We start from the raw sequence: 26,991 nt of genomic DNA on the forward strand, positions 1-26,991 counted from the left end.
AAAGCCTAATTAAGCTAACCATTTTTCAATTAGCAAATGCTTAATATTGATGGTATTATGTATGTATTATCGTAACTCATAACCATAAAAATTTGGATAGACCTGAAGTACGCAAAAAGAAGCTAAACAAAAAAAGTACAATGCAGTCTCGATAATTTAATCATAATACCTTTTCTCCCCCTTGGCATCATCTTCAAATATCAACTTCAGGAATTAATCCTATTATGATGAGGAGTATTAAGAAGTTATTTTTATATACTTAAATATATGGCATTTAGATTTGAAAAGATAGGTTTATATTTAAGTATTTAGATTTTAAAATATAGTTTCAGATTTAAACATACAATGATTTTCCAGTTTGAAAAAAAAAAACTTTTTTTTAAAGAGAATTCTTAGCTGTGTAGAAATATCTTATTAAAAAAGTCCCTAGTTCATGAGCCACAGTATATTTGTCACCGGGCTTTTATGTAAGGCAAATGATTGTTGGTTCAGTTAGCAAAAAAGTCTTCCAGGAAGGCAAGTTTGCCCCAATATTTGATCTAGGAATTCTTTTGTCTATTCGAATAGGAAAAAATTACAAGATGCAGCCGAATGATATAAATGATGTAGCCACAACTTCGATATGAACTATATGCCTAACGACTGTTGTAAAATGAATAAACTTTAATTAATAACTATAGAAAAATGCAGTTTAAATTATACTATTATTAACATGCTTTAGTTATGACAAAAAAATCATATGTGCCATTATTTTTTAGAGTTTAATAGGAAAAGTTTTTAAACGTTAGTATTTCGCCAAGAATTAATCAATTTCAGTGATATTTTTAACACTTATATTTTAATGAAACATCGAAATGCAACAATGTTCTTTAAAATCGTAAGGAAATAAATGATTAAACGACTTAATAGCTCTAAATGGACTTATTCCATTTTAAAAAATAACAGCTTATATCCATGTCTTCCAATTTATAGAAAAATCGTACGATAAAAATAAGAAATTGGTAATTCAGATAAGTTTATAATCTTTAATTTGCCGTTCCATTGCAATAATTTGTTTCGATTGCTTTTTAATAGAAAGCAAACGATTTTAAAATTTGAAAAGGTCTTTTTTTGCATTTAACTTCGTGAACAATGTGGAATACTCCACGCTGAGAATTCTTTGAGTGAATTCGATTCTATGAAGACTACGCTTAAGTGTTTTTACTCTTTCCATCCAATTTTGTTCCTTATATCTAGAGCATTCCGTAACTTTTTTTTTCATTTTTCATTTCACTTGAATTGGGTTAGAAAGAAAAGTTTAAACTTTTGTAACAGATTAAAATTTGAACAAATTTGAAAGGAAGGCTTATAGTATATTTTTTCAATGCATTATTTCTTAAAATTTTATAATTACTTGAAAATAATTCGTTTGCCGAAACTAAAATGGTTCAAATTTTAATTGATTGGCAATTGTGAGAGTTTTATTTGATAAAATATTTCATTTTTGATTGGAACTGAAGAAGTACGAAAAACTGAAAAGAAAGTTTAATAATTAAACTAATTATGGGATTCAGAATAATGATATTTAACACTACTCCACTATGCCAGAAGCCTGAAATTGGAAAGTTTTTTTTTGTTATTGGATTAATAAAGATTAACGGAGATAAGTTTAATACTGCTAGCATGTATTTTAAGTAAATGATAGCCTAAAACTAATCTAAGAAGTAGTTTGATAGCTTTAAATTGGAGCTATCACTCCAAATTAGAAAACATACAATTGAGTTTGGCAGCTATGATTTCGATTGTTTTATCCAAAATATAGAGCTATCTCTATGTTGGTAGTAAAACTAGGTAAAACACAAAGTATTTAACTGCTTATTAGTGCTTATTACGTTTTTTTTTATTTTGCTTTTAAGTGCTTTTTTAATGAATAATAAAAGTAGTTTTTGTTTAATTTTAAATTTTTCTAATCAATATAAATACTAAACGTATCTTTATGCACCATGCGGAGGGTTAATTTTAAATAGAGTACTGAAAAATATGGTAAATAAAAGGAAGAGTAAAAAAATAAATCTAATATATTTTTTTATTTTAGTAGCAGATGTATGCAAAAAAATTGTTAGGCTTACATTGTAAGTTGTAGAATGGTGCATCGATTTTGTACCATTCGCAATTTTAGCAATAATTGGACATTGTTCAATTTCAGGTGGTGAGAAGGAAAATAAGTTTTGTTATTTTTCGTTTTATGCTGTTCGGAGGATTTCGATCAAAAATTTAAAAATCAAGATTTTCTTCAGTCAAAAAAATCAAGTTTTTATTAAACATAAATTTTTCTTTACCGGGCTTATTGACTTATTAATAGTAACATTTTTAACAGAACCCGATTTGGGTGCATCGGGAAAAACATGAGTGTAAGGAATGACAGGTAATGACACTTACCCTAAAAAGAAAAAAGAAAAAAAAACTGTGGGGTATACCGGGCAAACACATACCTGTCATTGGTTGGTCCTTAATGAAAAATTGCAGTATAGAGAACACTGGGAAAACATATTCAGATATTTAATAATTAAACTTGAAAAAAAATGGCAATGTAAGGATTTTAGGAGAGCAAATTGGACAGTGGCACACCTTGTTATCATCCATATTAAACCGATTATTACCTATAATAAATGCCGATAATTAATTATACCCACTAAATGAATAAGCTTTATTCCATATACTGACGTTTTCCTAAATCTATCCTTGATCTATCGTTAGAAAAAATGAACACAAAAAGAAAACCTTGCACCAACTTCGAAATATAAGAACATCTTACCATAAAATATTATGTTGAAATTTCATTTGGTGTACAAACATTACTTTGAACTTTATTTTGAAACGAAGAAGTTTTCTTTTCCAAACATGAAATCACCGCCTCAAACAGAATTACTAAATGAATCTTTCCCATACCCAAATGAAACATTTTTTTTTATCTGCCTTATCATCTGGGAACGTCTGAATTGGGAGATCACCAATGTGTCAAAACAAACACATTGTTTCAGATTTTTTTTTTAAACTTTTTCTTTGTAATTTTCGAAGTACTTTTACTTTATGGCAGTATAGTTCGCATCTCAAGGATAATATACTTATCAGAACAATAAGTGATTACTTCAGTTATGCTTTAATTATCGTAACGATGTTAAGATTTCGAATTGTTTCATTCATTTTCGGAATTGTTTTCAGAATTGTTCAATTATGAATTCCTTTATAAGGATCTGATATCTCTATGGAATAACTTATGGTGTGATTTACAGTGCGCAAAAGACAAGTAAAAGTTAATATCCAAAATTACTTTTGATTTAGTGATTGAATTCTTACGTACAAAAACTCAATTTTAAAGGTAGAAGGGCATAACTTAAAATATATCAGTAAATTAGTGTAGACGATATTTTAAGCCCCGAAATTCGAAACAAAAACTTACTTTCCGAGAAAAAACGTACCGTTTTTTGACAGATTCAGATTCTTGGTTCAAAAATAGGAGGACGGGATTAACCACAATCTGGTAAATACGGATATATAGTTTGGTCAAAAAAGCGGTAAGGAGTAAAGAACCTGTAATGCAACTTTTATTTTCGTGTATTTCACCATATATCAAGAATTTTCGAAACGAATTGGAAATTTCAAGAAAAAATTATTATAAAATTTATTTATCGAACGATGCAGTTCATGGACATGCAAAAAATATTTTAATAATTATTTTAAGAAAGATTTATAATTATTTACTGAATTATTTATTAATATTCGAAAACATTTTGAATTGTATGATATACAAATTTTTACATCTTTTTCTTAAATTAATGCAACATGCAAAATTTGAATTTTTCAAATCGCTTATGAATTTTTAAATTTAAAAAAAAGTCACATAAATAAAATTCTTTTTTTTAAGAATTATGTTCGAAACTCAATCAAATCAAAAATAATTTTCTTCGGTTCCTTTTCTTTCTGGTAATTTCGAAATTTTACTTAATAGCAAAGTAGCAGCAATAGACTTAATGTTATTTTGTTATTAGTTGATGATTATTTTAGCTGGAGGCCTGGAGTGGTTGCCCTCTTCACTCACATCTCTGCATGCAACTTACAACAACGCGTTTCAGTAACGACTTACATGTTTACATGTTAGCATGTTTGACGGAAAATGTGACTTTACCTAATTCTTTCGCTGTATATTACAAAAGTAAAATTAAATTCATTTGCTTGTATTTGCACTTTGTTATTATTAATAGTTATTATACGTAAATTATAATGAAATATCTTAAACAAAATAGAAACTTAAAATTCGAGCTGTTTTAATCAGTATACATTTAACCATTATTTCAAGTCATTGAAATTTGCAATGAGCTTTGATTATTATTCAAATCAAGATAGTAATTGAGAGTAATGAAATAGACACTCCCTTTCTAAGTTTCTTACCGTCAATACTAAGCGTTTAATCGTGTGAATTATGTTGGATCGCTGAAATCTTAGGGTGCATCCTGACATATACTATGGTTGCAGCAAATATAAACTATAAAATGAGTTAACATACACCCATATTTTTAACCATGTATGGACACACTATTCATTTATAAAAAAGTTCTTTTTTTAAAAAAAATAAATAATGCATTTTATCAGTTGTATATTGAGAGTTAAAAAAGAAAGTATCATAATATTATTTAATTCAAATAACAATCGATAAAAACGTGGACTCAATAGTTAAGACTGGTTTAAGTTTAAATTTTTGACTTGTTATAGACCCCATTGACCTATTTAAATCTTGAAAAAACAGTTAAAAAAGGAATTGATGGTTTGTTTTTCATTGAAATCAAATTAAAAGAATGACATTTCTTACAATCTTCACTGCAGCAAAAAATAAAGTTATAAATTATTAATGTTATTATTTTCTTCAACTTTTTATAATTGGATAATAAGCATCATGCTATTTTGGGGCTAATTTGCACTGAAAATTGTGATTCAATTATAAAAATAAATTGAATTTCTCTTGTACGACGAAGAGAAAATTTTACTTTAAGAGAGCTATGATATTACATTTCAGGGCTTGTTAACGAGATCTTAATTATCAATTTAAAGAAGTGAAATGAAAAGTTTTTTATTGCTCCAAGGAGTTTCTATGGTTACCTATATTTAATTAATTTAATATAGGTAATTAAATTCACAGCAGTTTTTTTTCTTCAAACCTTTTAAAATTATAGTTTCATGCAGTTTAAGCATGGTAAAACTTTTTTCTTCTGTTTTCGTAGTATATTATACCATTTAATAACACAGAGATCATGTGTGAGGAATTTTTTTTCCATGACTAAACATTGAAATCGGGGTCATATTGTTATTACTCGTATGCTTAATGCTTTTTCCATTATTTAAAGCTTAAATTTATTTTAAAGACATCGATTTGTCATACTAGTTTGCATAATGATCCTATCCGTTCGGTTAATGGCTTTATTGATTCATTATTATTTTTATTTTGAAATTCCTACTACGGATTCCAGAGCGTTTGCAATCCCTACAGTTTTTTTTTTAAATATATTTTTTTTAAAATTGCAGTTCAATGTAATTTAAATGAGGTTAACTTTACATAATAAAGGAATAAGCAGGACCATGGTAGCTCAGTGTGGTTAGAGATACGAACTCTTGTCTGGAGTGACGGGGTTAAATCCTCGATTTCGCAAAGACACGCGAGTGCATGCGATTTATGTGCTCGAAAAATTCAGGGATCTGGAGAAAATTTCCTTCCTATTCTAAAGTGAAGAAGTCACCTGTGCTGCCATCTATCTGTGGCGCTCTGCGCTCGTCAAAAGAAAGACGCACCTTTCTGAGCTATGCGAAGACAGCTCCGAAAATGTGGAAAATCAAAAATTAAAACTGCATTCGGTTGACCAATTTTTGACCACAAATGACCACCTTTTATTTTTTTTTTGACCACCCTTATTTCGGACACAATCCTAAAAATTAAATTCGGCGGCTAACCTCGCATTTTTATGCCAAGTAAATAAAAATCCAATTTTTATATTGTATTCGTTTAACCACTTTTTGACCACAAATGACCACCTTTTAAATTTTTTGACTACCCCTCATTTTGGACATAATCTTAACAATTAAATTCAGGGGCTAACTTCATTTTCGGGGGCTATCTCTGTGTAGCTACTTTTCTGACTTAATTCGCAAAATCCTCAATAGCTGGCGAGCTGGGATGCGACTTGTTGCTGGCGAGCTTGTTTAAATGCCATTGGAAGCGTCATAAATGAGCTAGTAAGATGAAATTTCTCGTGAATTCTGAATTTTACTACTATATCAGTAATCCTATAAATTAATTGAATCTAACATTTCCATTGGTTTGTGTTAAAACTCATTATAAACAGAATGTGGGCTCACTTTAACTTGTTAAGCTCGTAAAACACCGAGATTTAATTAAAGTATGCCAAATTAAGGCTTTATCAGGGTAATTTATTTACATAAATTTCTAATCCTTGAACAAGTGAACCAACAGTTCCTTATCATGGTAAATTAAACAATTTATTATACTAGTGTGTGCACGAAATCAGTTATCATAGAAATTCTAATAGAATCAAATATCGCAGCTTGAAAAAAATATCATGGTTAATGTGATTCTATTATTGCTTTTTCGTTGCTTAGTGTTTATACTAATCTTCATTATAATGGCATCTCAAATTAGCCTGCAGAATAATAATGATTAATAATTAAATAAATAATCCCATAAATTGAGATTTTATGCAGGTTGCTTCACGTTTCGCCATCCAATTTAATCTGTTTTGATGTTTATACTGTACTGTAAGTTGTTCGACTTCTATAGCGCTTTCGTTTTCTTCTGACTTAATATGAATTTACGGCACTCAATGTGCATACTTTCTTAGTTTTCATTTCTGATTCTTATTTTAATAGTACATATTAAGAGCGATCTTTAAAGAACACCCTGCATACGCGGATACGTGTCTTCCTTATAAAATTGTTATATTATCGCATATTTTGAATTTTAATTAATATCTGACAAAAACATTTTAAAGGTCTTCCGTTGCCACCTTAATAAGGAATTAAAATAAACCGTATTATTGAGCAAATTAATCTTGTTTGCACAGTACCATGATAGAACTTGAAAAGAAGCACGTTTCATTTCAAGTTGTATCAGTAATAATGAACAAACTCTCATGATATTGTATTTTAAGCACTCAGCACTTAACTTGATACTCTTCCATCAAACATAACCGCTCTTGACTTTTATTTCTGTAACATTGTTTTTGTACCTGGTACGGATTTGAAAAAAATCCTCAATAATAATAATAAAAACTAAGAATTCAAATTTCTCTTGTAAAATTTTTTTAATTTTGCAGAGTTTATATAATACTGTTCAGTTGGTGTAAAAAAAATGCGATTTTATAACAACTGGGAGCCTTTTGTTCACCAGCTCACGTATCCGAATATACAATTATAAATGCTTCTCATTCTCAGCTGCCTTTTTTTTTTATTTAAAAAATATTTTTCCAAAACTGAGAATACTTTGTTAATAAAATATGTACAATTAATTTTATTTTTATGTTAGTATATTGATATGTAAATCGTATCGGAAAAAAAAACGATTACCTGAATTTGCAAAATAACCATAGGTTCTTGAGGGAAAAAAAATAGTGCGCGGAAGAAGTTAAACTTCGCAACCTGCTACGTTTATTGTGGAAGAATCAGCAGTCGTAGAAGGATCACTAGTTCTATTCAACGACTCTTTTTCCTACTCCGCTCGATTCTGTGCTCTGTAATCACGGTAATATTGTGCATTTTTCCTTCGTGGACCTCTTGAACCAGAGGAAGTGTTTGTGGTTGCCTCATCGTCTCGCCATGGAAAATGTATTTGTATTAATAATNCGTTATTAACGCATGCGCAATGAGAGATAATGTTTGCGTTGGATCGACTGCTCACGCTGAGCTAACAAAAAAGTATTTTTTTGGCGTCAGCTCTACGTCAACTTTCCGCTGACGCCCAGGTAAGGCGCTTGTCCTAAGAAACCAGACCTTTAGCTGCCTTTTTTTTTCTTTAAAAAATATGTTTCCAAAACTGAGAATATTTTATTAATAAAATATGTACAATTAATTTTATTTTATGTTAGTATATTGATATGCAAATCGTATCGAAAAAAAACGATTACCTGAATTTGCAAAATAACCATGGATTCTTGAGAAAAAAAAATAATCTCCGGAGGGAAAAATAATCCCTTAATAATAAGAAATAAATGAGAAGAAATTTCACTTGTTACAAAAATCATAATAATTCAAATTGTAAACGGTGTCAATATTTTATCAAGTTGTTTCTTGTTTTCAAAAGTTTCAATAGGAACGTTAAGATTATTGTCAAATCACATCTGATCTCTCTCTCGCTTTAATTTTGATTGACATTAACTAAAGCACGAACGTATAATAAAGAAAATACCTGGAGTAAGAAAAACAAAATTATCTACAACAATCGATAATTTGCCAATATTTAGAGCAACAAAAAATGAGAAAAAATACTTTAAAGAGCACTTAAAATTTAAAAAACTTTCGAAAACACTGGACTTTCGGATGAAAAAAATTGAGTTAAGTTAATAAGTACAATTTCCAACAGGATATCCCTCCCTCAAACTTAACCGCTAGTCGCATTTATATTTATAACATTGTTTTTATATCTGGCACGGATTTGAAGAAATCCTTAATAATAACAATAAAAACTTAGAATTTAAATTTTTATTATAAAAGCTATTTCCTACAAATTCATTTAATTCTAAAGAGTTTAAATTATACAGTTAAGTTGATGTAAAAATTGTGATTTTATAATAACTGGGAGCCTTTTGTTCATCAGCACTTGTTCATCAATTATAAAAACGGCTCTTGCAGCATTTAAAATTTGATCCCGCAGTTGCATTTCAACGGCCTACACATCAAACGTGATATATTTTTTAAAAAAATTAAAATTAATTATCCCCGAGCTAATTATCAAATACTATTTTTTTATTTCAGTGAACTCGGTGAGTATTTTCAATATTCCACCGTAATTTATAGATTTTTAGTCGTATAGTTTATGCGCTGAAAGGTTTTTTTATTCCAACATACTTCTTGTGTAGTTTTCTACATACCTTTTTCTTATATTTTTAAGTTTTAAAGTCCAATAGTTTTTATGCTGCAAAAAAATGTAACGTTAAGTTGAATACACGAAACAGTAGTGATTACGATGCTTACGAACATAAAACACTTACGATTTTTTAATATAGAGATACTTAACAAATATAGATTTATAAATATAGAGACACTTATCATTTATGGAGATATGGACATTTTTATAAGAAACTATTTTTTTTACTTTCGTTTTTTCTTACTATAACAGCAGAAATATTAAATGAAATCATACAAATTTTTAATTAATAATAAAAAGGTATCATTTTAAAATTTAAAAAAAAATTCGTCAAAATGGAATAAGAAAGGAATCTTTAAAAAATACCTTCATACTGCGCATGAGCGGAAAATGTTGAACATTTTGTTTTCATAAATTATGTTTAGAATCGTATTTATTAACTATATAAGTCCGATTTGAATAACTCGAAAATGTAAAAAGTTTTTAGCAAATTTCTAAGCAGAGTTTGAACCTTTTAAAGAAAGCTCTAAATGATCTTAATGAAAAATCTTGTTTAATAGTACAAAATATAATTTGAGAAAAACCCTTAACTATTCAAAGCTTTATTTCCAAATGAACAAAAATTTCTCAGAAAACTTTTTTTCATAAATTTTTAATTACAATTCAAAACAAAATTATGAAAATTCTTTTTTAAATGTTTCTGTATGAAAATATTACTTTAAATACTCAAATATTGCACAGTATTTAAGGATATTTTTTTCAAATTTTAGAATGATATTTTTATTATTAATTAAAAATTACTCTAAAAATTTTGTTTAATTTTGTTCAATATTTCTGCAGTATGGTAAGAAAACGCAAGTAAAATAATTTTTTTTAATAAAAATGTCCATGTCTCCATGAAGCTAGGTTTACGGAATTTTTTGCATTCATTTCATATGATAATCAATGTAGTTGATATGACTTACAAGCTTATCGCAGTATTTTTTGGCTTAGGGTAGCCAAACACATTATTTTTCGTTCGTAGTTTTTTGCCGGTCTCTCCAACCTCCAAAAGTTTTAAACTTTTTGATATGTATGTGAAATCGCATGACTTAAATATTTCTAAAGTTTTAAAATAATTAATTTAATATTTCTTGAGATATATGAAAAAATGAGTTAGCATATGAGTGCTTTTATTATCTTGTCCAATTGCTGCATACATACATATATTAATACATATTTCTTTTTGTGGCATTACAAACTCGGGTATTTCTTTATCTGTTGGCAACACTATAGTTATTACTAATTTTATTACGTTCTCTTAAGTGATGATTTAATTAGTATTGAATAGTTAATTAAATGTTAAGCAAGTGTGTAAAAAAAATTTTTATGTTTCAGAAATAAAACATTTTTTGGGATGCAATTATATAGCTTTATTTTTGATCTTTATAAAAAGTACTGTAGAAATTTTAAACATAAATGGTACTATAGACTGTCATACCAATTATTGGTGAAGGAGCATGTCTTTTTCGATTAGTAGCATACGATGATCAAGTGATGGTTTAGAAGGAGCACGTCTTTTTCGAGTAATAGCATACTATAATCAAGTTATGGCTTAGAAGCTGCGTGTCTTTTTCGAGTAATAGCATACGATAATCAAGCTATGGCTTAGAAGCTGCGTGTCTTTTTCGAGTAATACCATACGATAATCAAGTTATGGCTTAGAAGGTGCATGTCTTTTTCGAGTAATAGCATACGACAATCAAGTTATGGCTTAGAAGCTGCGTGTCTTTTTCGAGTAATAGCATACGATAATCAAGTTATGGCTTAGAATCTGCGTGTCTTTTTCGAGTAATAGCATACGATAATCAAGTTATGGCTTAGAAGGAGCACGTCTTTTTCGAGTAGTAGCATACGATAATCAACTTATGGCTTAGAAGAAGCACGTCTTTTTCGAGTAATAGCACACGATAATCAAGTTATGGCTTAGAAGGTGCATGAAGAAAGTTGTACAGGCCGTAATGAAGCATTGAAATGAGTTTTCCATTGTATCTCCCGACAAAGAAGGAAATAATTTTAATGCTTCTTCTGCCCATTATGCTGAAATGTCTTAAACTCATACTTACTGTGGTTTGTGTGATTTATTGACCACCGGATGGATTTCAAAATATTATTGACATTCAATACACTTTGAAAATATCCAGGATATCTCATGAAAATAGTTAAAATTAAAATTAATTTCAGCGAGAGCAAAGCCACGGACAACTGCTGGACGATAAAAAAATTCAATTAAAATGTTGTTTAAAACTAATTAAGGTGTTAAGATTTCAGAAGGGTGCTGTAGAATTCGAATACTTAAATACTGTTGCAGTGTGCATTCGGTTTCAAAGTTTATATGTTGCTCAAGATAATTTTGAAATTTGCCCAAGCTGCTCACCTAAGGTGACTAGTGCTGTATACTGATGAAATATCTTTTGCACTTTGTCAACGCAGTAGTGGAAACTGGACGATTAAGCTACTAAGTAGTCAAATGCAAGAAAGATCTTGATAACAGCATCTACTAAGAGAACAACACCAGTGTTTAATTCATCGTAAATTTTAATTTCGCAATGCTTTTTAGTTACCATAATTAAAGACTTAAGATTTGTCTTTCTAGATTGATAACCTTTAAATCGTAACCTCATCTTATTTTTGTCTTATCTTTAACCTGATTTAAAATTTACAATTGTGGATGTAAATTTTCTGAATAGCCTACTTTTTGCTATTTATGCTGAATTAAGTTGTTTGCATTCTAATCAAATTCAATTCGACATTAGTGATTTGATTTTTTCCTTTTTATTATGAACTTTTCTTTGAATTTTATACAATATAAGAGGAAAATGTAGCTACTACTCCGTTTTGGGAGTCGCAAAAAAAGATCACCAATTTTTTCTTGATGCCATTAATGCTTAAACAATTAAGAAAGTATGTACTACCGGTATTGTAACATTACATACCTTATATACACGAAGAAAAAAAAAATTTGGCCAAAGCTACCAGAATTTGGTAAAATTTACCGTGTTTCTGGCTCTATGGAAACACCAAAAATATCGGTAATTTTTTCCCTTATCACTTTGATAAAATCAACGATAAATTATAGTTTTATAATATGTGATAAAATTTGAAAATGTGGAAATGTTTAATAATTTTATCATGATACTTTCATGGCATAAAAACAGTTTATTCGGTTGTAAACTTTTGCCCAATATACTTTTCAGTTTTGAACTTTTTACTAAATGTGTGGTAATAAAAACAATAATTTTGAAAACCAAAGTTTGGGATAAACTATTACTATATGAACGAAAAGTTACAAAATGAATGGTTTAAATATTGTATATTTTGGTTTCACTTACCAGAATTACGTTTTTTTTTCCTTTACCAGAAATGTCATTACGACACAGTAAGGAAATTTTACCAGTTTTACCATTTTTTCTCTTCGCGTAGTGAAGAAATTTATGTAACGGACATTTCCCTTTGTTTCATCTCGAACATTTTAAGATCCAAAGCATAAAACCAGACGATATTAAGATGAGAAGATTAGATTATAAATTGTATAAAAAGACAAAAATTTAATGGTTTAAAATGGAAATTAAGTTAGAACATTAAAGTCAAAGTGCTCACGAGAGTAATAGGTAAAATAAAACAGTTGAGGGAGAGTAAAATGCGTATTGGATGTAATGTACAAAAATTAAAGGTTTAAATGTTTCAAGATTTAATTGTTGTACATTTTAAATACTTTATTTTTAAAAAATGCATCAAAATACATACAAAAGTTAGCCTTGCAGAAAAGTATTCAATGAGCAAGCGAAGCTAGCTGGAATTGCGAAGCAATCTGAAAGGAACTGCGAAAACAGTTTCGGGTTTTGGTGAGCGCAACGAGCAGGAAATTAATCATCGATGAAATTTTGATTTAACACTGAACAATAAGGCGATATATAGGGTTTAAATTTAAATTTCTCCTAACATGAAATTAATTATTATTAATTAAGAAAATAACAATATCACTGTTTGAATATATTTCTTCCAGTGTGATATTATTTAATATTCCAGATGGTTTAGGAATTGAAAAGCGCCATCAAAATTAACGAAATGCAACAGGATTTTTTGTTTAACAATATTTTATATGTACACATCCCCCAGATACTGCGCACTGGCATGTGCCTCTTGTCCCGAACGCTGAGGGGAAAGCAAGTGCTAGGCAAACCACGCAGTCGGAAACTTAGCGCGGTAAAGAGCGGTAGTTGAAGAAGTAGTTCTTAAGATAAAACTCGAGTTGCATTATCTGTTAAGTACGGGAAAAAGTGTCTAATATTGACAATTTTTTTGAAGAGACAGTAATTAAGAATTCTGCTCGCATGATAAAATCTTTTAATATTCTGCATGTAACAGTTTAAACAGGTAAGGCGTTTTTCCTCTTATTTAAATGGAGCTTTATGATGTAAAATAGAATAAATTATGCATCAGACAAAAAGTAAATTAATTAAAAAAAAAATACACTTAGCAAAAAAAGTTTTTTTTTACCATTCGTTCAGTATTTTTTCTCCACTCTCTTGTATAATAAGAGAAAATGTATAAATTATACTGTTTTTTATATTTTATAAATATATTTTTTTTTATACCTCCGTTACAAAAAAAGTGCCAACAAAAATCATTTTTAAACATTGTATGAAATATTTCAGGAACTAGATGATTTTTGCAAATAAATAAATAAATAAATAAATGCAGCAAAAATAAATTTTATTAAATTCCAGAAAATAAATTCCTAAAAATGATATTTTTTAAACATTTTTTTGGAAGTTAGTGTATAAGCTCTACACTACTGAAGAATTACAAATTTGACTTAAATGTTTAATAACCCTTTTCTTGCTGGAAATAAAGTAATATTATTACTGATTATTTTTTTAAGACTATTTTAATTTTTCTATTTCATGTTTTTTATGGTATAAATTTCATACTATTTATTTTAAAGTTAGTAATTTTAAAAATACTTTGCAATATTTCCTCAGTTATCAATTGACGATTTGTGTTATGACAGAAAATATTAGTATGATTTTATTCTCATTAATAAAACTTAAATTAGACAACTTGAGACTAAAAATACGCGAACTAAATATTTAACTTAAACTAAAAAATTGAGTGAGTTAATATAAAAATAACTATCAATTTTAGTACACGTTCCTAATATTATATACTTTATTAGTGGCTTTATCCTAATAATTTTCAATGCTTTATTACAATAATTGATCAATAATTTATGAAAATAATTCCATAGTTCTTTGTTTTAATTTTGCTGTAATTTCGAAATTTCAACAATAATTCATGCCAATAAATATTTATGCATTTAAACTCATGTCAAAAATATTTACTCATTACTGCTTTATGGCAATAATTTAGCAGATTTTATGCCGGCAAATCATAAATTATCGATCACTATAACTTTGCCGTACTACATTGCAATAATTTAATATTTATTTCATACTGCATATTATCTCAAATATATACCAGTTGAATGCCTGTTCTTCATAAGGGGTGAAAAAAAAATCAATAAATCAGTACTGAAGAACACTGCAAAATCACGCACAGTACTGAAATACAAATACCGACAAAAGAGGCTAAACTTTTTAATTTATTATTTTTTGGTTGATTGTATTCGAGTGGCTTTACGTTGTTTGAGCAGGTAATTCATCCCATCAGAACAAAGATTAATTGCATTCAGAGTCAGCTGTCAAAAAACTGTTGCTCAAGGAAACTCATGACATTTAAAATGTACCACAATCTAGCAATTTTCTTCGGTACTTATAGCTTAGAGTGGCCGTAAAAAAACTATTTCCGTAGCATCTATCGTATCTAGTAGCGAACTAAAATATATTAGTTTTAATTTTTTTGCGGACAATTTTCGTAAAAAATCTATATGGGTATCAAATACTTTTCTCGTTAAGAAAAACCTAATTNAAAAAAAAAAAAAAAAAAAAAAACCCTACTTTTTTTCGTTTTTGGGAAATTTTCATACCAACGGTGCAAAAAAATTTCTTTCTCAGGTTTTGCATCCAAGAAAATATTTATTCAAATACAAAAATAATCGTGTATGTTCCTCTTTTTCTTTTTTGTATTTTGTGAACATAATTTAGCATGTGCGTATCAGAAATTTTCTCGAAAAGTTAATTCTCCGATTTAACTTTTGGAAACCACTCATTTTGGACGAAATTATTTACATTTGTAAATTTTAAAGCGCATGAAAGAGGGAATAAATATCATGTTTTATCTAAATTCCTTGAATTGAATATCTCATTAGCAGAAAAGAAGCAAAAAAATTAATTTCTAATGCTCGAAAATTTTTTTGTTGTTGCTATAATTCCTAATAAGTCAAAAAAAATGTTAATTTATCACAGAATTAAATTTTTAAAAAAATCTTGTCACTAAGTTTCTGATTAAGAAAAGATTCAAAATGATACGTAACAAGCATTAGTTGTAATGCTTGTTATTTTGTTTTCTAATATTAAAAAACTTTGATAAAAATCTGATAGTAATATTTAATGTTCCTTAAAATATAAAAGAGTCCTAAATAAAATTTTGATAAAGTTGTGGCCCGCCATTTGACTGGTGTTTTTACTTGCGGCCCTTGGCCTCATGTAAGTTGGAGACCCCTGCTCTATAGTTTAAGACAAAGACTTCCGCTAAACTAATGAAAATATTCCATTTTTTAAAAATGTCTCTGAATTAAAATAATGAATAAAAAGAATTCGAAAATCGGGCTTCGTTATTTGTTGACAATAGTACTCATTTAACTTCACGTACAATGTCTTATTTTTAGTGCCTACGGTATAGTACCTGCAATCCCTTACATGCGCACAAAATCTTTATTCTATTAGATGTATAGATTAATGAAAAAAGTTTGCAACATTCCTAATACTTATTGTAATAATTTAACAACACGTATAGGATTGGACGTTTTTCACTTGCAAAGGATTACATTTCTGCCATGTAGTACCTCTGTACTATTAAAGTGCAAAATCCATTAATGTGCTGTAGACATGCGATTCTTTCTCTAACTCGCGGAATTCCGCAAATCTTAAGACAGTTGTTTCGCCGATTTACGCAAATCCATAATTTATATTCCGATGAAATTTTCTCGGAGAGTTTCGCATATCTAAAATTTAAATTTGTAACTTACACAGCAAATATTTCGTTCCCGTTAACAAAGTATATACTGCTCTTACCAGAATCCTTTTCTTTTCTTAATAAGCTCAGACTGGCGATAACGGCTTTTTATTTTATTTTACTTTAAAGCAGATTCGTTAAAGAAAAACTTTGGATAAATTTCGAGAAAACAAGATTGAAAAATAATTCTACTGGGGCAAACGCAAATGTATGAAATTGATATTTTAAAATGTAGCAAATTTCGATTCGTAACAGAAGAATTATTTAACCACTGTGATATATTTCCCCCCTTTTTTTATTTGGCTACAATTATATCGAGATTTAAATATGATGTTACGTCATGGAAATTTTGAATCGTGCACTTCAACTCGCTTGATACGCTCTCAAATCTGCTTTTTTTCCCTTCTTTTTTCCTTTTCTTTTTTTTTTGCAACTAATCCAACTGATGTAGTTAACGCAACTTAAGCAAAATTCAAGGCCTATATTTATTAGCCATTTTTGACGCCACGATACTACTGTTTTTTCAATCGACTTTGTCACAGTTATTGCTATCGATATCCAAGCGTTTTTTTTTAATCCCGATATTTGGAAGCGATATTATTAAGAAGCGGGATATTCGAATAGCACATTTGCGTAATTACTTCTTGACGCGCTCGATTTGCGCTAAATTCATGCGGTATTTCGAACTGTTTTTTTGTGGAGGTGGAAGGCATTTATTGCTATTAATTTTTAAATGATTTTTTAATATCTTGATATTATTATGATACGGGAAATTTAAGTAGCACACCTGAATATTCACTATTTAATGTGATAGTTTTATCGTTTTTTCAATCAATTTTTCGGCAGTTATCACTACTGATTTTTGAATATTTTTTGAAATCTCGATTTATCTAATACGATATTATTCATTATAACACGTGGATCTCGAATCGTAAATTTAATTAACCTTTTTTTGACGCTCCCGATTCGTGAGATTTCGTCGTAAAACACGTGGTTTAATCATCAATCTTTCTTCGTTTATTGCCATAGATTTCCCCAAAATTTAATTATTTTTTGTGATGCAAAGGGCCAAAAAGAAGAAATAGGTATTTGTTTTAATGTATAAATTCTTTTATGTGTTGATGTGGGAAAAAAACTATTATGTAAAGAATTTTTTCTTTCTTTCTTTAAATTTTATAAATGCTACATTTGTGCACAAAAATGAGTCTCTTATCTGCCTTCCATGCACTAAAAGAAAAAAAAAAGAAACAAACAAAAATCTAAAAATTAAAAAAAAATATCACACGAGTTTTCCTTTCAGCAATAAGTTGTCTGAATGTGAGACTTGTCTTGTTAATATGTAAATTTCGTATTCGAAATGCAAAATCTTCTTCGTTCGATTTTACATTATCTTAAACCAATAATATAATCTAATTCATTTAAGCATAAAAATTTATTTCTTTTATCATCAAATTGCTACATTTTTAGTCACAGATATTTTGTCTATTATTTTATATTAGCATTCTATACGATGAAATGTGCAAAGAACAAACACTCTTTTCAATATCAGCTCTGGTTATTATTAAATACATTACTACTATTGCTGGGCATATGACAATGCAGAAAAGTAAACATTCTTTTTACGTGGAGAGTGTTATGCATTTTATAGATGTTGCCATATATATTTCGATTATTTCTTGATTAAAACTCGTTATAAGTAGAAATAAATATGTCATTTAATAGATCGCTATCGATGAGCTTAGAATTTATAGTTTGAGAAAAAATTGCCTGAACTTTTAACTTTATTTTGCGTTTTGATTGTACATTTTTACGCAACTTAGCATATCAGTATGCGAAGTTTGAATGGTAAAACGTGAAAATGACTCTAATTTCAAGATTTTAAAAATTGAAAATAAAAATACTGAAAACTGATTTTAAAAATTATCAGAATGAATTTTCATATATTTATTTTGCTACTATTAATTTGAGAGTTAATTACGTATCTGGTGATATTTTTCTAAAAAATAGAATTACCAAATTTATTTTTAAAAAATATTTTGCATTTGGCATGCACTATCATCAGGTATAAAACAGAAATTACCTGATTTTAAGACTTCAGTAGCAAAATATTTTTGAATTTCATGTTTGGCGACATCAGTATATGAAGAAACCCTGATATTAAAGCCGCAGTTAATGCGCACAAAAATATAAACAGACCTCCCTGATTAACTTTTGATCTAGTGATAAGATCTTCACTTTCCATTAAACTTTTAAAACTCAATTTATTCATGTATTCTTTCAATGTAAGCTGTAAAAAAGTAGTAGAGTTCACGAACAGATATAGAATAAAATGGAAGAAAATGCATTATTCTTTGCTGGTGTTCATTCTGCAATTAATTATTTGCGCTTGTGCTTATATGTACCGTAATAAATTGAGTTTAACTTTATTGAGAAAAAGAGCCTTCTTTTAATTGGACGCCTGCTAGGGACGTCATCGTAGGTAAATTGTGCCATTCGTCGATTCGAAAGTCAATCGGGTTCGACACACGCGTGACGTCACTCACAGATAAACAATAATCGATGTAAGCCATTAATATGGTTGTTTTGCAAAAAATTTCTCTACTAATTATTAAAATATTTGGTGTTAAAGGAAATCGTAATATTATAATTTAAAATCAAACAAAGTAGCATGAATTGAAGGACAGAAAAATTTATTTTGCAGAATTGATTTAGTTGCGTAACTGCAAAAAAATATATTGACCAAGAAATTTATTTAAGTAGCTTAAAAAAGCTTTCGAGTAGATTATCTGAAAAAGTGCTACCATTGCTAATTGTGGCAAAACACTTTATCGCATTACTTCGGTAAATAAATTTTTAAGCTTTTATTTACATTTCTATGACAACTAGATAAATAATCTAACTCTGAGACCTTTTTATCAACAAAGCAGCTCGCGCTATTATTTGTCTGTCTTAGAAATTGCGCTAATCCAAGTGTCTTATAAAATATATGATTTTGGCTAAGCGATAAATGTCATATAACTCATCGAGTCCGGAACCGACAAAAACATTTCAATATACTCTTTCTCGATTAAAATAAGTATCAAGTTATTTCCATGTCGCAAATACCAAGAATTAGTTCAATAATTGTTCCTAAGTAACTTATTTCAAGATTTTACTCCGATTGGCTTGCTTTGGCAACAAAATATCTCTAACATCAAAATCTAAAGCATCAAATATCTATAGCATCAAAATCTTCGATAACAAAATATTTTATTATTAACAAAAACAGCTTATTTATTGGCATATATATTAATCGCTAGCTATTCTTTGTGTATTTTTTTGAAGAGAACACTTTTGAAACAATTAATAACATTCCATTTTTTTATGAATTCTGAACAATTTCCGGTTACGAATAAATACAAAATTGATTATAATAACTGAAATTCAATTTAAGTTTTCTACGAGAATCAAATAAATCTTTTGACAGTTCGTACTATATTTTTTTAAGAAATTTGATAGACTTTTTTCTTAAAATTTATTGGTGATTAATATGTTATCGTTTGTCTACTTATTTTCATCTCAAAACCTTAAAAACACATTTATAACAAGCTAAATGATTTTGATACATTATGCATTATTGAAGTTACATGATTGGATTGGTTACTGTCCCTTTTAAATTCTAAGAAACTCCATTAGAAAGATAACGCCACACTCTGAATTTTTCACCCAATTAAAGTGTCGTATTTAACAGAGAATGTGACTTGTATTTCAACCTTACATTAAGCACCTTTGTTTTTGAATTTATTTCACTTCAGAAGAAACTAACTGAAATGCAAAATATTTTCTTTCTTTTCCTGTCTCACAGTCTGTCTAGCTTAATTTTTAACATTTCCTAAAGGCTTAAGATAACGTATCTCTCTTAGAATACTTAACTGTTTCGGTCACTGAAAGACCCGTCCTCGTGCGAAAAAAATAAATTAGAATAAAGTAAAATTACGTGAAACGAAACAAAAAAGTTCATTATCGAAATAATTAAGAGAAAGCTGGAGACATGCAGTTTTAAATGTTTGCAATGAAGTCTAATATTGATATCTTATATCGGATAATTTAGAAGAGAGTTTTAAATTAAAAAGTTCGATTTTATTGATGCCATCTTATGTGTCCAACATTTCCATAACGACATGTAAAGTATTATTACTTAATGTAGTTTTTACGTCCAACTGAATAAGACCTAAATCAAATCCATTAGCCTGGTAGCTTCTGTTTTATTTAATTTATAAAGGTTATTTAATTTATTTTTATAAAGGTTAAATTAAATATATAAATTTATTATAAATTAAAAAATATCTTTCTCTATTTTATGTTTCATCTTCTAAACTATTAATTCTATTAATTTGCAGCTGTTTTAAGGGTTTAACTTTATGTTACTTTTCATTCTGTTGCTCAAAAGTGATAAAGTTAGTAACTTAAAATTATGAAAAAAATGTAGAAGGGATACGATGGAATGATGGAGGGAGAACGATGGAATAAAAAAATGACATTTAAAAGTTAATTCGAGAATAATTAACTGTTCTACTTGCGTTGAAAAATATCATGCGGACCAATCTGTTGAGAGCAGAAATGCAAATGCAGAGCAAATTTGAAGTACTGAAAAAAACCATTTTTATTAAAAACTTAACTGCAGGGAAGAGCCCAATATGAAAAACAAGTTACCGCTGATAATGATTGAAGAGCTATTTATTTTGAAATAAAATATTTACACTTTTTACAGTCTAAGCTTGAATAACTCAGCGAAAGCAATTATCGATTAAGTTAACTGCTTCATTAAGTAATTAACTCCAGTCTAATTGCTGCTATCATATTTGCATAAGTATTATTTAATCGAAATTACTATACCAGTTATGGAAATTCAACTATCTAGATCAGTGATTCTCAACCTTCTTTTTGTTGCGGCACACTTTTAACGATTTCGAAATTTGGCGGCACGCAATGAAAAAAATTACTTTAAAAGTTGTTTACGTTATTATATATCTTTACACTTTTCTTTAGTTTAAACTTTACTTGTAATAAAAAAATCATTATAATTTTTATTGTATCACTTCTAATAATTGGCGGGCACATTTTGAGAATTTGGCGGCACACAAAAGTGCCGCGGCACAGTGGTTGAGAATCACTGATCTAGATATTAAAAGAGAAAATTAAAGGAGTCCTTCATAAAATGCCACAAACTCGCAACATCGTTCTGTTTGGCTTGAAATAGACTTTTTTTTCTTCGACATTCTCATACGTTCGAATGTTATTGCAAATTTAAATATTTATTTCGAGATTTTTTTTCTCTTTTTCGGTTTCACATAACTTTACATTTTGTTTTGTTGCGCAAAATTTATGAAACTTAGAGATTTATAAGCTGATAGAAGTAAAAAAATATACAGTTATTACGATAAAAAAAGTAATACATGATAATTTAAATGAGAATTATTAACTCTTAAAATAGCGCCAAAAAGTAAAATGCCGGTAGCACTACAGCTCACGAAAATGCAACTACTGGCTTGAAATTTTACGTAATTTTCATTTGACAACATTACCTGAGTTTTTTTCCAAATTTCTTATTTCGTTCGTGAATTTTTCTGTAACTTTTCGTTGTTCGAAAGTTATTTCAATATTATGGACTTTTTTTCGCAAATCTTACTTTTTTAATATTTATTCATTGTTGCAACAATTTTAGTCTTTACTTAGCAGATTTTTATTTTATAAGCTCGCGTTTGATTTGATGTCAAAATCAACTAATGAAAAGGAACAGAAACAAATAAAATGAAGAAGGTTATAATCACCAGGTAATCTTTTGCCTTGCGTCAGATATAATGAGTTGAAAATTTACAATGGTCGTTTTAAAAATACTTGGAAGTTCTGTCCCCTTCTTAATCCGATCATCAACGTCTTTGATTGTTTTTTATTCGTGTTTTTTGTTGTCATTGTTTTTTCTTAAAAGTCGATATTTTTCACTGAAGCAAAGAACATTATGTTAATAAAATACGTAATGATTTTAATTTTATGCATGAGCGTTTTCTTATTGTTAATCTAAGCAAAAAGAACGATTTCTTCTTGGATTTGGAAATTAATCGAATGCACTAGAAAATAGTTAAAATTAGGAATACAGATTGTGTAACTCAATAAGAAGATATAAATAATGAACTATTATCATTTTAACAGATCAAATAAAAAATTGCCTTCGCTTGTATAATTTTGTAGACAATATTTTAATAGTTTTGTTAAGACAAATTTGTATCTGACATTATGTCCTGCTTTACATAAGGAATTTTTACTGTTACTTTTGTCATCAATCAAAATGCGAGCTTATAAAACAAAGATCTGGAGAGAGATAAATAAATTTTCCTACAATCAATATTTAAAACAAACGAAAGTGAAAACAATTTCTTGAGAAACATGACTTAAAATTGAAAAAACTTTTGACCAAATTAAAATTAATCACAGAAAAACTGATAAATTTATAAATAAAAATAGTCCTTCCAGTCCATTAGATTACAACATAGTAGTTTCTTGGAAGAAGAATAGAATTTCTGGGGGCTGTACATCCGTCGCTTGCCTAACTACAAGTTAAACGGTTAATAATTCAAATATAAATTTTTTTCATGAGTTGTACATTTTGAACACGTCTTCTTAATTTCAATTTTCTTAATTTTATAGTTCTTAATTTTATAGTTTTAAGAACAAGACAAATCGTAACGTTAAGTTGAACATCTAAAATAGCGATGGCAATTCATACACTTTTTTAAAAAGAATGTAAAGAGATGAAAACTTAAGTCATGAGAAATAAAAACCTTTTCGTTCTTGAACAGTTATAGAGATATTAAGTTATTCATTTATATCGTCAACTAGGAAAATTACTTTTCATTTATTAATTCTCATTGTGCTTAAGCCTAAATTTTTTTCTCAAATGCAACTGATTATTTTTCAAATCCAGGGTTAATCGATCATTTTGTTCCAATAAACATGTTAACGTGATGATAATTACACATTATATTAATAAAAACAAATTTCTTTTAAAATATTGACTGATGTATAAATTCTTTTTACATTCTTGACCGAAACTAATTTCAAAAATATTCCTCATACGATTTCACGGTTAAGTAAACTATTCTACGAAACCAAATCGAGGATTTTTCAATAAAAAATAGCTCATGTGAAAAGATAGAATAGGATTTTATTTTTATAAGAAAAAGAGAAAAAAAAAGGTCGAATTTGAAAAAAAAAACGAAATAAAAGAACTTTAAGCTTAAATCTTTCTTAGTAAAAATACATAACTTTTTTTAACAAAATTAAAACCTAAATGACAATAGACAATTAAATTATTCAGATTATATTTTTGCGTTCGGAATCTATGGTTAGGTTAATGAAAAATCCACCACTGGAATGCTTAAAAACTTAAATGCTTTGTAATTTCTAATCCTTTTTTTAAATAATGTGTAGAAAGTAATTTATTTATCCGTTATTTAAAAATTAAATTATTACATACATATAATTATTAATACATATAATTATGTATCCTTCTTACTTACCCTTACTACGATTTCTGAAAATTTTCACTGTGAGTGCTTAACTGCTGTTACTCAAAATATATTTCATGAAATAATAGGAAATTTTGTATATATCCTTTGTAAGACGCTGAAGGAATATTCTGATATAAAAATCTTTTTGATGCAGTCATTATATTTCTGTAGTTTCATGGAAAATAGAAAGAATTTCATTTTTCAGTTTTAGTTAAACGAAAACTGCAAGCGTTGTTGTGTTATCATAATAATAAGCTTCGTGTTGAGCACTGCTGAGAGATTTCAGAATCATTTTTCAAACACTTTCTGATTAACTGTGCAATATTTCGAAATTTAACTTTTTTTTTCTAATTCTCTCTGTCTTAACATTTTCTAACTTCATGACAAACTTTTACTCAGCATAACTTTCAATTAGGGTAATTACTCCCATCATTACAAGCATCAGTAAAATCCTAGAATAGACCACCTCTTAGCGATTTTTTGAAATCTCTTCAAGTTAAAGATTATTACTGGGATCAACGTTGCTTTTTGATTATTGAAATATATATATTTTACGATGATTTAAAAATAATAGCGATGATTTAATAATAATAAGGATGATTTAATAATAATAACGATGATTTAATAATAATAAGGATGATTTAAAAATAATAACGATAATTTAAATAATAACGATGATTCTAACTGTTAAAAGTTGTTAATTACTTTTTATGTAAGCTAAAAGCTAACTTTTGATTTCTTTTAAGACTGCCGAGTTGCTATGGCAACGTTTTTATTCTTCTTTTTGTGGAACAAGAAATGATCGTTTGAAAATTATTATGTAAATAAAATGTCGTTCTTTTTTACAAAAAGTTGGAGCCAGATTTATTATTTAGATTAGAAGTAGAGATCGACAGAATATTTTACTTTCTGGTAGAGTCTGGTAACACTAACAGCAAAAGATCAAAAGCATAAATAGTGAAAAAATAAACCCTTTTACCTCTTTTCTAACCAAATCCAACTTTCGCGTAGGTATACATGTCAAATAACCAACCAATCAGGTTTAAAAATTTTGGTGGTGTGACCGGACGTTCAAAATAATCTCCCCGGAAAATCTTCCAGAAACCTAGTTTTGGCGAGATTTAAAAAAAAATCGCCATGAGGTGGGCTATTTTGAATCTACCCCAAACATCACAATAACACTGAACTTTTTAGTTTCCCCACACATCTAAATAGTGATGCATGCTCCAAATTTGAGACTTCTATCTTGGTAGAAATGTTTAAATTAGAACTATTGTCAATGAAACTGAAAACACGGAGAGGAAAATTCTGTTACAATTACTGTAAGTATGATAATGAAATTTGTTCTTTAAAAAGAAAAATATAATTTCGTTTAATAAAACCAAAATATACGCCAGGGTTCGCATCCCAGCGATGGATGGTCGATACGAATCCTGCACCCAGCTCGCACCTACCACAGTGGTGAAATAAAATATCCTCAGTAGTAGATGGATCAGGAGTTAGAGTTACCTTTCTGTCATATTGACCATGGGAGGTTTTCGTGATTCTCCTCTCCACGTAACGCAAATGTGGATTAGTTCCTTCAAAAGATCTACACGAAAGCAAATAGCTCTCAATATCCAGGAGTTTCCTTGTCTTCTGGATTGTGCTCAAAATTACAAGGCTACGGAGTTTAACATTGGTAGTTGTAAACTCGAAAATTGGATTAGAAATTTAACGATGGTTATAAAATAAAATAAAATATCCTGAAGAGACGCGGTGGCACAGAAGATAAAGAGTTCATCTCCCAATCAAGCAAACCTAGTTTGAATCTCAGGGGTAACTCGTTCTGCTCCCGGCTCGCACTAACTATTGTTTTGACGAAAAATATCCTTAGTTATAGATGGATAATGTATTTGAATTCCCCTGTTGTCTTGTTAACAGGTTTGCGGTTTTCGTGCTTTTCCTCACCGTATAACGCAAATGCAGGTTAGTTACATCCCAAAGTCCTCCACGTAAGCTAGTTTGACCCAATACTTGACTCAGGACTTTCTTTGTCTTCTGGGTTGGGTTCAAAATTACAAGGTTACCGAAATTAGATTTTTCGCCGTGATAAAAGCGTGTTGTTAAGCATTATTTTCTCGGCAAATTACTCCGGTGATAACAAAATATCAGAATATAACTTTTAGTTTTTCTATTTGTTTCATGAAGGTGTAAATTCATTGTCCAAAATTCAGCTTTCTAATTTCCTGGGAATACTTAAATTTAGCGAGTGGAGTTTTTGTCTTTTATATGCATAGACAAATGAAGTATTAAAACTATTTTTCATTATTATAAAGCAATTAATGCTAAATTATTTAGCAAAAAATATTCGTGAATTATGCTTTTTTTTGCAGCGACGTACTTTTTAAGTTTAAAATAAACAAGATGTCTCATTCGGTTAGATTTAGTTTTTGAGTAATTGAATTGTTTGTATGAAGGTTTTATTAGATTTTAAATATAAAGGAAATTCTGAATATAATTTTAGCCACGTACTCTTAGGACGGAGGAAAAAAGATTTTTTTCTGAATTTTTTTTAATATAGCGAATCAGTTTGAAAGTTGTTAGATTATAATTTGTTTTAGTGTTTGTACATATAATTCTAAAAGAACATAAAGTCTTTTGGACGGAAGCATCTCCCGTATTCCGATTCAATTAAAAAAGAATCTTTCTTTTCTTGTTAAAGTGATATTTTTATGTGACAACAGATTATCCTATTTAATGTATTTTGAGACTTTGTTGATGTTTTAACTCACTTGCTAAGATTTATTTCTCACTGTGAATCTTCACTGAGAATTGAATTTTTAAGCACATGTCACTAAGTAGCACAAGTAATCAAATTTTACCTTAAAGAAAATAAATTTTTTATGTATGAAAATAGTTTTAAGCGCTTTTTTCACCACTTGAGGGTAATAATCTCAATTAAGAACTTAAAATATATCTACATTAAGAAAATGGTTTTTTGCGAATGTTATTTTTATTGTAAATGATATTTGTATTTTAGTCTTTTAGCAGTAAACATTTCTTGAAACATTAATTAGAAGAGCATTTTTTTATTCGGAAACTGACCGGCTGAATTTCCAAAGTATCAGTATCGTTCAAGAACCCTGTGCTTTTTTCCCGACT

At 28.6% G+C, this 26,991-nt stretch overlaps 1 protein-coding gene across 2 annotated transcripts in view; it reads left to right on the forward strand.

The window, feature by feature from the left end:
* Positions 1-13,349: 13,349 nt before the first annotated feature.
* The window catches only part of LOC107443440 (RYamide receptor), a 76,623-nt gene continuing 62,981 nt past the window's right edge, over positions 13,350-26,991 (forward strand). For both annotated transcript variants that reach the window (XM_016057295.3, XM_071183683.1), the window contains exon 1: positions 13,350-13,540. The gene's annotated coding sequence lies outside the window, so the exon portion shown is untranslated. The remainder of the gene's footprint in view (positions 13,541-26,991) is intronic.

This window comes from Parasteatoda tepidariorum, chromosome 7 (assembly GCF_043381705.1).
Source record: "Parasteatoda tepidariorum isolate YZ-2023 chromosome 7, CAS_Ptep_4.0, whole genome shotgun sequence".
In the NCBI taxonomy this organism is placed as follows: Eukaryota; Metazoa; Arthropoda; class Arachnida; order Araneae; family Theridiidae; genus Parasteatoda; species Parasteatoda tepidariorum.